The sequence below is a fragment of the Lissotriton helveticus genome, chromosome 7, assembly GCF_964261635.1.
Source record: "Lissotriton helveticus chromosome 7, aLisHel1.1, whole genome shotgun sequence".
NCBI lineage: Eukaryota > Metazoa > Chordata > Amphibia > Caudata > Salamandridae > Lissotriton > Lissotriton helveticus.
The window spans coordinates 1,895,571,057-1,895,582,667 of NC_136068.1; the positions used below are offsets into that span (position 1 = coordinate 1,895,571,057).

The 11,611-nt window shown below is 44.9% G+C and overlaps 1 pseudogene; it reads right to left on the minus strand.

Annotated features, from left to right (window-relative positions):
- Positions 1-375: 375 nt before the first annotated feature.
- Positions 376-1,398, minus strand: LOC144767833 (epidermal differentiation-specific protein pseudogene; annotated as a pseudogene).
- Between the last annotated feature and the right edge of the window lie 10,213 nt (positions 1,399-11,611).

Consider the following 11,611-nt stretch of genomic DNA (forward strand, 5'->3'; position numbering starts at 1 on the left):
ACCGAAAGAATAGCAAATCAATGTTGTCATGTGGCTACTAAGGAGAAAATGTGTGGCTCCCACTGGGATCAACTTAGAAGAAGGGTCCAGGGGTTTAACGAAGTTCTCCGCAGCCCCCGCTATGTGGGGGTCCCCCAGGGGTCCTTGTTTCGGAGGGGGTCCCTCAACTTCAAAAGCCATTGCATGCCTTGCATTGGTGTGGACTAAAAAATAGGTAAACGCTCAGGACAGTCACTAGGCTTTCCCAAGCAGGCCACCAGGCTGGGCCTGAGCCTTCAGTGAGATCCCCTTGAGCCCAACATTAATGAATATTTATGCAATTTAGGAGATGCCGGCCCCTTATCAAATTTTACAGGGGGGCTCCATCATTTTGAGCTACGCCACTGGCAGAGATTGCGGATCAATGCTGATTTCTGTTCCAGACACACATCGGTATGTTCCAGTTTCGATATAAGTTTTATTGGCCCGGGTGATTGTCAGCTCCACCGGCACTGAGATTCTGACCTCCTTGCACATGAAATTCACAATCACTTTTGTGTGTGGCGGAGCCTTCACCGGCAAGCTCAACTCTGATTTCATCTTCGTGGTGAAAGACTCAGACTCTCCTTTCTTCACTGTGAAGGTGTTGGACACCCCTGCCTCAACATCGACTATTCCTTTCAAAGGAAAGGAGACACCAGCCTTTAGTGTGGTCTCATTGCTGAATTCAAAGCTGTGGGAGGTGTATTTTTGAAACTCTTTGGTAGAAGTGGCCGTGAGCTGCTGCTCGATATCTGAGCTGTTGTTATATGAATACTGGTCAATCTGGATGTTTCTTTCACTCTCTACCTGTTTCTTGTCCCACAGAAGTGTGGCTGTCACAGAGCATTTCCCAGATCGCAGAGGATACACATATGAGACTTTATCATTAAAACCGATATCAAAGTAACTTGCCAAATATTCACCAGCCCTGGCTACAATGCACCTTCCGCTTTTATGTCTGTCTACATGCTCATACAGAACCCATACTCCACTCTGGACTCTGTGGGAGCTTATCTGGTCATCCATGTCTGCAAATACCAGAAAGGACTCCTGAGTCAGCACCAATGCCCGACCCACCTCATTGGGATGCTCATAGACTGTGATCTTGGGATTGCTCAGGTCATCAGTGATCAGCTTGAGAGCAGATATCTGGCACCACATGTGAATCATGGAAAGCCCTGAGTATTCTCCCTCCTCGAAGACTCTGAGCCATCCGTAATAGTTGGGATGCTCGTACAGGATCCAGGGCTGACCAACAATCTTCATAGACATGATGCAGTCATTGAAGCATTCATTCCTCAGATCTGGAACATCTGCGGTAAAAGTCTTATGGAGTCCATCGAACTGAGCCCCTTGATAGACAGTGATTGAGTTCATGGCCATCAGCTGTTGAGGTTTTGATCTGATCCCTTATTTGACGCTGTAACAAAACAAAAGCCAGTCAGTGGAGGTAAAGCAGGGCTTTGTGCAAATTGGCAGTACTGCTATTCTCTTCTCTAAAGAAAGCTTTTATCACTATGAATGCTAGATGCTGCTGTGTGTTTTGAACAATGGTTTTCCAGAATAAGTGCTTAATTTCCCAATATTCGAGGGGCATCACAGTTTGCTGCTGCATTTCTTCAGAGTTCATTAACAGCGATGATCAGAAGGAGCCAGAAGGAACAGTGTGAAGAAGTCACTGGATGGACCAGTCACTGGATGGACCTGTTTGCTTTTCCCTGTAACAGCAAAGATGCTGCCATCAACTTATAACATAATCACTGTATGTGTCAATAGCAGTTTCGTCAGCAGTAAATGTACTCTTGCAAATTACATAAAACAAAATTAGCTCAAATAATCATAAAATGTCAATAATGTCTCCTCTCTCACTCAGCACAGAAGTAAATGTGAAGTGACGCTGGAGCACCAACATGTTAAATTGTGTGTTAGTTGATAAAACTATGTGAGACGGAAAGGAAACACAAATTGCATTATTATGAACTCAACCTCAGGTTGTCAAAGTGGAATACAACAGCAATGTAAGGAAATCAGTTAGCAGATCAAAGGCACATTTTGAATAGAATCTAGTCAAAGCAGGGACAACACTTGATTTGAGCATGTTAGCCAGATGCTACCTGGTGTTCAATCTAACCAAAATTATTCTTTCAAAACTGTAGGGATGCCAAACATCACTGGCACCCAAGTGTCCCTTAAATGTGTACGGCCACCTGTGACTGGTGCAGTACTTATCTGCCATCCTTCTGACCACTCCTATGTTTTTCTGTTCTGGAGATCAGTGGCATGGGGTCGTTGTGATGTGAACTCATTTATTTAAGGATAATGTTCTCAGCAGAGTGCTCATCTGGGGATGGAGTTTTAACCTACGTTGTTAACTTACATGAGAGACTACCATCCTCTCTGCTTGGCCATGCAGAAAATGTAGCCTATGACACCTGACTGCTTTCATTGTGTTTTGGCTTTTTTCCTGTAAAACTAGTGGGCAGGATGCACAGTGGCTCTGCTTATAAACCTGTGAAGTCTGTCATTATGCAAATGTCTCACTTATCTCAGAGTGCTAGATGTATATGTTCAGCATCAATGTATGACATTTGGTGTATTGAATGACACATACCAGGATTCCCCATATGCATGCATTGACCCAAGATGGAGGGTTCTAAGTGAGAAGGAAAACATCCTTGCCACAGGTGCCCTTGAGGGTATAACCCTTAACTTGGTTCCCTATATAGATTAGTTTTTCAGCAGAATAGGTCATTCTAATCAAGAATTTGTTATCTGTAGTAGAAGGAGCAGGCGACGGTCGGGCGCAGAAGGGTGCAGACGAGCTTGCCGTTGCACATCGGTGCCGGCATCTGATTTCAATGGGAACCTAGGTAGCACAGCTAGACTGCTGACCCCTGTTTGCCCCAGCAGGAAGTGAGCAAAATAGGCAACTCTCTCCACAACAAACTGTACATACCGCTGTGGAACAGAGAGCAATTAGCGATGCATGTAAATATAGATAAGGAACACAACCAGTGCAGCGCAGTGCAGGTGCACCAAAAAAACAGTTCTTCGACTACTACTAATGACCACGACTCGGACCAGTATTATGCCCTGACTCAGAAAATCCCAGGACCTTTTCGACTTAAAATACTTTTTCTATACTTTACGTTACTAAACGCCCTGAGGAAGCCCCAGGCCGAGATGGCCATGTAAGGGGGCGAAACACGTGTTGGCTGTTTCTCCACTTACTCGGGTAGAGTGATAGTTCTTTCCTAAATAATTCACACCACAAAAATCAGTGTGTGATTGGAATTCTTTCCTGCAAAGACTCATAAAATCATTCTTGCCCAGACAATCCTGTTGAGCTCTGTACTTATTAGGGGGTTAGGGGTTTCCCCCCTGTCAAGGGCAGGAATTAAACAAGCACATTTTTTCTCATCCTACGACGAGTAAGCGATCTGGACCTTCTACCCCTTATCTCCAAAAACCGCAGCCACATAAACAGTTCTTAAAACAAAAAAAAGCCTTTCAATAAGCCAAGGGTTAAAAATCCTTGCCTGAGAACGAATTGAATTGAATTGAACTAATACGTTCACATCGAGGCCGGCGTCTGATTTAAATGGGACTTTGGAAGCACAGCTAGACTGCTGACCCCAGTAGACCCCAGCAGGAAGTGAGTAAAATAGACAACTCTCTCTACAACAAAGAGTAAAGACCATGGTGGATTGGAGAGAACTTAGCAAAGCACGTAAAAATAGATAAGGAACACTATCAGTGTAGTGCAGGTGCAAACAAATAAACAGTTCTTAAAACATAGAAAAGCCCTTCAACAAGACAAGGTTTAAAAATACTTGCCTAAGTACTAATAAGTCTTGAGGCCTATTTGATGATCAAGACTGACAGAACATCCATGCATAACAAAGGTTTAGTGAAGATCCTGAATTTACTTCAACATCACTAATGGGGAATAGCTTACAGGCAGATGCTTCTTGCTGTATTACCACTTGTGCATTGAGTAACAAAGCCAGGCTTACCAATGAAGACCCAAGGGCCTTCACGGGATTTTGCCCACACTGGCACTTCCTGGCAATACTTTTTCCATAGTTTTGTAGGAGATCTATCTTCTGACGGCTATAAATGTAAGGGTAATATTTTATATGATTCTATTTAAACCCGGTCTAACAAATATCCCTGGCAAGTCAAACTGGTAATTCAATACTTAGTACACCTCTTTAGCTCACATTCAGAAGTAATATTTAAAAATGGAACACAGTTCTTGTGAAAGTTGTGTGCATCTTTTGACCTGCACTTAACATAGATACAAAAGTCCCCTATTTCCATAATTCTCAGACTTTTGGACAGGAGGAAAGAGTGAATGTGCAACTGCCGAAATTCTAGTGTTATTTATGATAGAGCAGAGAAAAAGTGCATCACTCCTATGGCTAGCTAAATTCCATCCTAGAATTCTCCCAATTTTAGAAGCTGATTTACTGAACATCCCTCCAACAAAGTAACGTTTGAGGCCTTTGAGAATGGTGCTCTGGATTTAGGGGATACAGGTCATAGACACTCTCCAACTCAGGCTATACCCGTTGCTGACCCTGTTCCGAAAGGATCTCAAGACCTGGCTCTTCGACTAAATCACAGCACCCATCAGGACCTGCAGTCCCCCCACCCCCCAGTGCCTTAAGACCACCATGGATAAGTACCCGCGCTTAACAAATACAGATTGGTGGATTGATCGATTGTTTGACAAAAGAGAAACACCTAGCAAAATGTAAATGTAAATTGATACTTGTATAGCGCACTACTCACCCGCAAGGGTCTCAAGGCGCTTGTACGAATACCGCTGTGGAACCCATCCTGGCTTTCCCTGTGAGGTGTCCACTCCTGGGCACCTCCAAGGTGGAGGCCAGGCATCCTTAGCGTTGTGGGGGCCGTTGTGGAGATTAAGCAAGCTATTGCCCAGAGTTGCAGAGTGGGACTCCATGATTGGAATAGGCACAGAGGCGAAAATTATCAGGTCCGTGGAATGTTGAACCCAAGACCCGCCGAGGCGGGGAATTGAACCCTGGTCCCGGGCTAGACCTCTGCATCAGGGTCTGTCGCTCTAACCATTGAGCCATTGTTTATGATTAATGGATAAAATGTGAACAACATGTTTTCTGAATGTAATCCAATCTATGAATTTTGAGAACATTGATTATATATAGGCCTGAGGAAACAATTGAAAGATCTTAAAACTTGTGATGGATAAAGCAATGATGTCATGCTTTTGGTTTAGAGACTTCACCGAAGGCAGATTTTGGAAGTCAAGAATAAGAGAAAGAACTGAACCATGTTTTCCTAAATTTTTTAATTGTTGGGATAAATTATCTTTTATTTGTACATCTATTACAGTGTCCATCAAAATAAATAATATTGGACTAATGCCTTGAATATTTGGTAAACAACTGTAGACAGTCTGACAGCAGAATGGTTTAGAAACAAGGGGCCAGATGTACTACCCACCAATTTGCGATTCGCAAATTGCGTCGCATTTGTGACTCGCAATTTGCGACTCTCAAATAGGGATGTATAACTGTGTCTCAGACACTGTTAGCAATTTCCTAATGGAGTCGCAAATTGCATTTGTACACGTCATTACCCTTTTTTGTGGTCACAAACAGGGGTTTCTCCCGTTTGCGGCCGCAAAAAGGGTCGCACATCTGGCACTTATGTCTAACAGTTATTACTACCGAATCTAACTGACACTACTGATTCTGATTCTAAAATATTTCAGCTTATTCTGCCTTTAATTTGTGCACCTTGGTTATCATGGCCAAGATCTTTGTCTCTTTTTCATGGACTGAATGTATATGATGTTCTGCCTTATATGTTAAATTTTCATCTATCCTTCGTATTGCCTCTTTGTTTGTTGCTCTGCTAACACAAACATTAAAAATTAAGTCTGACAGCAGTAAAAAGCAACAAAAGTACAAGAAGTGACGTTCACCAGAGGCAGTCTTGTTCCATAAGCCGGGTTTCCACTGCCTACCACCATGGTTCACATCTATCAATTTTTCAAAGTTCTGTATGAATACCTTTGGAACCTGGAACACAGTTAACATGCCCATGCCTGCTATCATGTGGTCTGACCTGCACCTTGAGGTACATTCCATGTAAGATTTTAGGGTTATCCTGATCTAACACACTGGAAACAATATGATTGGGAGGAAATATGCTGCAGCTGGAAGCGCAGCTTCATATCCTTCAGCTTATACAGCACTTCCACCAGTTGTGTCCCAATAACACAGACCCTGGAGCAGAGCTAGATAATGGGGTAAAGTCCGGAACACACTCACCCAGTTTCTTCTGGGTAATGTAGGGCTAGGCACCTGTCCCAGCATGTATGGATGTGAACAGAACTGCAGTGTAAGCACAAACACAATCCATTTCCAATGGTTAGGTCATCAACTCTCTGAAGTAAAGCTTGGCACCTGGTAAGCTGCCCACACATGCAAAAACAAATCAGCGAACCATGCCACTGACACATAACATAAATGAACCATCCGGGTGGCGATCCACTAAAGAGTGGAGTCGCGGCAGTACACTAACCTCCTCTCACTGGAGGTCTGAAAGATTCCACAATGCTTCCTCTCAAGTCTCTCAAGAGTATGTCCTCTTGTGAAACTTAAGCAGGCAACATGGACACCAGAGGCCTTTCATTTCATATGCCTCCCATGCATATGCTTCCTCATAAGAAACCTATGACATAATGAAGTGAATACAATTCTTTGAAGTATTTATTTCCTGTTCAAGAAGATAGCGTCTCCATCAAAAGGGGTCAGAGACCTACTGCAAAGTCTGGAATGCCACGGTGACATAAAGGCATTCCATGACATAGCTGCATTCTGTAGTATGCATCGACACACATAAGAAACAAAGCTATCACACTCACCTCTCCACAAATTGTTTTCCCAAACACCTAGGTGGCTTCCAGTGGACTCCTGCTGGCTCTTAACTCACTCTCACACTAGGCAGGAATTATGAATGGATCTGCAAAGAGAAGAGAGACAAAGTAGACAAAATAACATTTTATTGTAAGTTAATTGAAGCTGAATTGGTAAAAGCAAAAGTCCCACAGCAGTAGCCACCAGGTCTTGCTACCATTGTGGAATATTCTTGAGGAAACCACTAAAATATCTACTTGAGACTAGTGTACCTTTAGTGCTGCAGAAATAACTATGATGAGAGAACTGGTCATATCAAATAGGCACAGTGTGACAAGCAGGCAACACCTGGCCTAGAGTGCTACGTGGGTGTGTTAAAGAAAAAACCCTGATGATGAGAGTGAGATCCATATCTGAAAAGAGAAGCAAACTCACAACAACCTCCTAAGGTGCCATTAATGGGAACTGAAGAGGCCATGACTTACTTAAAGATGATGAGAATGACGCTGCCCTTTATCCCCCTTCAGTGAACTAGACTCACCCACCACTGAGGCTCCCCTGAAGAAGGTGTGAATAATTTCCTTAAAGCCACCTATGAAACTGATGGAGCAGTAGAGATCCTTCCTGCTATGTTACACCACAGAAAAAAAATACCATAAAAACTGACCTTAAGCATGAAAAAACAAGAGACGCCTTCTTCAACTTCATCAACACATTCCATGTGATACCGCATCGAGATAGGCATAGAGACAGGCTGAATGGATTATAGCATTTAAAATGTGTGGTACTTGTATAGTGCACGAATCACCCATGGTCATCTAGGCGCTTGTACGAATACCACTGAGGAACCCTTCCTGGCTTTCCCTGTGAAGTGCCAACTCCTGGGCACCCCCAAGGTGAAGCCAGGCATCCTAGCGTTGTTGGGGCCATTGTGGAGATTAAGCAAGCTATTGCCCAGAGTTGCAGAGTGAACCCCATGATTAGAATAGGCACCGAGGCGAGAATTATCAGGTCCGAGGAAGTTGAGCCCTGGACCCGTCAAGGCAGGAATTGAAGCCTGGTCCACTCTTACTTTTATACTTTTATTTGATTTGTTAAAATCATAAAAGGGTGGAACATATCTCCATGTGGTAAACAATAGCATATAAAGTAAAACGTGCCGCATGTGCTGGGTAACATTGCACAAATGTACGTGAAGAGTCAAAACAGGAAAAGCACATTTTATATGCACATGATGAGTAAAAACAGGAAGGGCTCTTTAAAGAGGTGAGACATGTTATGTTATGTTATGTATACTTGTATAGCGCATGGCTACCCCAGCGACGGGGCGTCCCAGCGCTGCGGACATGTCAAAGGCTAGTGCGTTAGAGGATGTACTAGATGGACGCAAACAGCCAAGTTTTTATCAGTTTTCGGAATTGCAGGTGATTTGAAATGGCCGGGCTTTAGGGGGGATGGAATTCCAAAGCTTAGGGGCCAAATACCTGAAGGAGCGGCCACCGGCTCTACTCCTCCAAATCCTGACAGTGCAAGCTAGAAATAGGTCCGTTGAGCGCAATGCGCACTTGGGGATGTAAAAGGAACAAAGTCCTTGCAGAGTTTGTGGGACAGCGCTATGCAAGATTTTATGGGTCAGGCAGAGAGTCTTAAAATGAATACGTTGCTGTATCGGCAGCCAGTGCAGTCGTCGAAGAAAAGGCGAGATGTGACAAGTTTTAGGCAGGGCAAACAGAACGCGAGCTGCAGCATTCTGTGCTCTTTGCATCCTATTAATCACCGTCTTATTAGAGCCCAGCATGAGAGCATTACAATAATCCAGGTGGGATAAAACCGATGCCTGGACTATAATCTGACGGATAGAGGGCTCGAAGAAACCCAGAATAGGTTTGAGAGAGCGGAGGCGCCCGTAGCACGTGCCCGCCACCTTCTTTGCATGAGACTCCAGATTGAGAAGGTTATCCAGCACCACCCCCAGATTTTTTACTGACTCCTTGGGTATGGGAGCTGGTCCCAGCACAGGAGGCCACCAGTGTTCGTCCCATGTCTGCGTGCCATTGCCAATTAAAAGTACCTCTGTTTTGGAGGAGTTTAGCTGGAGACAGTTGTTAGATAACCACCTTGATATAGCCAGGATATCTTCTTGGAATTTGTTTTGGTCAACCACATTGTTATTTGAAAAGTTGAAAATGAGCTGCGTGTCGTCCGCATATGATATTAACTGGATCCTACGTTCCCGGGCCAACAAGGCCAGGGGGCGGACATACACATTAAACAATGTGGGACTGAGCGCAGACCCTTGAGGCACCCCACATTCCAGAGGGAACCTGCTGGATGAGTACGGCGGGGCATGCACCTGGAAGGAACGGTCAGATAGATGCCCCCGTGTGCTGGACAGGATTACGCAGGTGTACATGCGAAGTGAAAACCAGTTTTAAAAAGGGGAAGGATGGCCCTCACATTAGAAGATTGGGGTCATCAAACGACTGTTGTAACAAGGATGCAGCACGCGTTAGAAGTAATGCTTGATTAAGTGTGTATGTCCCCCCGTCTCAAATAGAGTGCTTAAAGTGACTTAGAATAAAGGGGAAGAGGGAGGAGGGGAGGCTGCAAGGAGCATCAAGAAAGATCTGGGTCTGTCTGTAATATGTCCGTGTGTCCCAGTTCCGGTTTTGCTGTTGCCTTTTTTTTGAGCTCTTGAGCTGCAAATGCCAGGAATGTAATCATTTTGCAGGAAAGTTGGATCGAAGACCCACTGAGGCATTTTATCACGGCCTCTCTGCAGGTCCTGACTTGTGTTACTCTTAAGATTGGCCTCAGGAAGATATTCCTTAAATTGTTAATGGACCCCTGAAGGAACATGTGAAAAACATTTAAACATCTCCTAATAGTTGGCTTCTGGAGTTACCAGAGTGACTGCAGAATGTATTGAGAAGATCTAATACAGTGTGAAGAAGAAGAAGTAAAATAAAAAGACGAAGAACAAAGACATCCCTCTGTACTCATGTATGTTTTTTCTGGACATTGGTTGGCTGAGGGGTCACATTAATGTATCTCCCAATGGCTGGTGGTGGTTGCTCATTTAGGGAAATGATAAAAGGATTGCAATGGCCCTGGACACCCATACCACCATGGATCTGCCAGCAGCATACACCCTGCTGGAGCTCAAAGATAGTCCCTGTTGATCCTCATGCCATAGACATAGAGGAAGGACACCTATGAAGGGGCACCCGACAAAATGGAATCCACTGAACTTGAGGGCACTCGCAGATACTGAGGGCAATGCGCTTGGTTATTGGGAATACTGGCAGTCAGAGACATTTACAAGAGCCTTACAAAAGTTGCAAGATAGTGATCCTCCAATCTGCTTCACGTCCTGCACTGCTCTCACCCACACAGTGACTCATTTGGAAGCAGAGTTCACACATAGGGTTTCACAAACCCTCTCTGAAGCGATGAGTGACCCTCTGATGCATGCAGGCAACAGCAGGCACTTTGAAAATGTCATAAAAGGGCATCTCTAAGCCACTCCATTCACACGTGATGTCTTTGGGGCTCTGGACTGTCCACACATCCTCCATATTACACCCAGGGGCAGGGTGTGTGTATTCTGCAAGAGGAGTGGATACACTCTTACATGTGCAGTGGACCAGTGATGCTGAATTACCATTTAATCACTGCTCTGTATGCTGTCCTAGGTCTGCCCATGACAGCATGATCCCCCCAAGAGCTCCATCCCCAATATCACAGGACCCCCCTTCACCGAGGATAAGACACACAGGGGAGTTAAAACACATGTGCTCACAAAGCTGAACGTTTGCAGAGAAATCAAAGATGTGATTGAATGATGACACTAAACAGCACCAAAGTGACGCCTCATGTGTCACCTGCAGCCAGAACATGTGTTGAAACAAGTGGGTGACCGTGTGGGATTAAAACACATGCACACAGACAAGCACACAAGGCACACACCCACAGCCACAGTCCCAATTTCAAATGAGCATTCAATAACAGATAGTGATGAATATGAGTAGATGTTGGTGTGTAGCTGTAAAGTAGTCTTGGCCCTTTACTGTGACCCTCTTACACATGACTTTGGATGCCCGTTACCTGGATCCCCCCTCAGTGACTCATTGCATGTGTTTTCCTGCACAGCAGCCGGACATGCTGCGCATCCGTCACCTGTGTCAGCTGCATGTGTCGTGCTCGCTTCTATGCCTCGCTGTCTCACAACAGGCAACGTGTTACAGAGGGGTGGACAGACCCCGCCCATGGGCGCAGCATCACTTCTGGAGTTCATATGTGGTTGTTTGTGACCTTGTGCATGTGCGTGTGTTTGCGTGTGTGTTAGTGCGCGCGTGTGCATTTGTGTAAGTGTGTGTGTATGTGTGCGTGTGTGCGTGCGTGTGTGTGTGTGCATGTGAGTGTGTGTGTGTGCGTGTGTGTGTACGTGTGTGTGTGCGTGTGTGTGTGCACGTGTGTGTGCGCGTGTGCATGTGTGTGAGTGTGTGTGTGTGCGTGCGTGTGTGCGCACGTGTGCATGTGTGTGAGTGTGTGTGTGTGCATGCGTGTGTGTGTGCGCGTGTTTATTTAAGAGTGCCGACGCACGCACAGAGGCTGCGAATTACGAAAGCAATGACTATTGTAATCCATTTGCACTCCAACTTCCCTGTAAACAT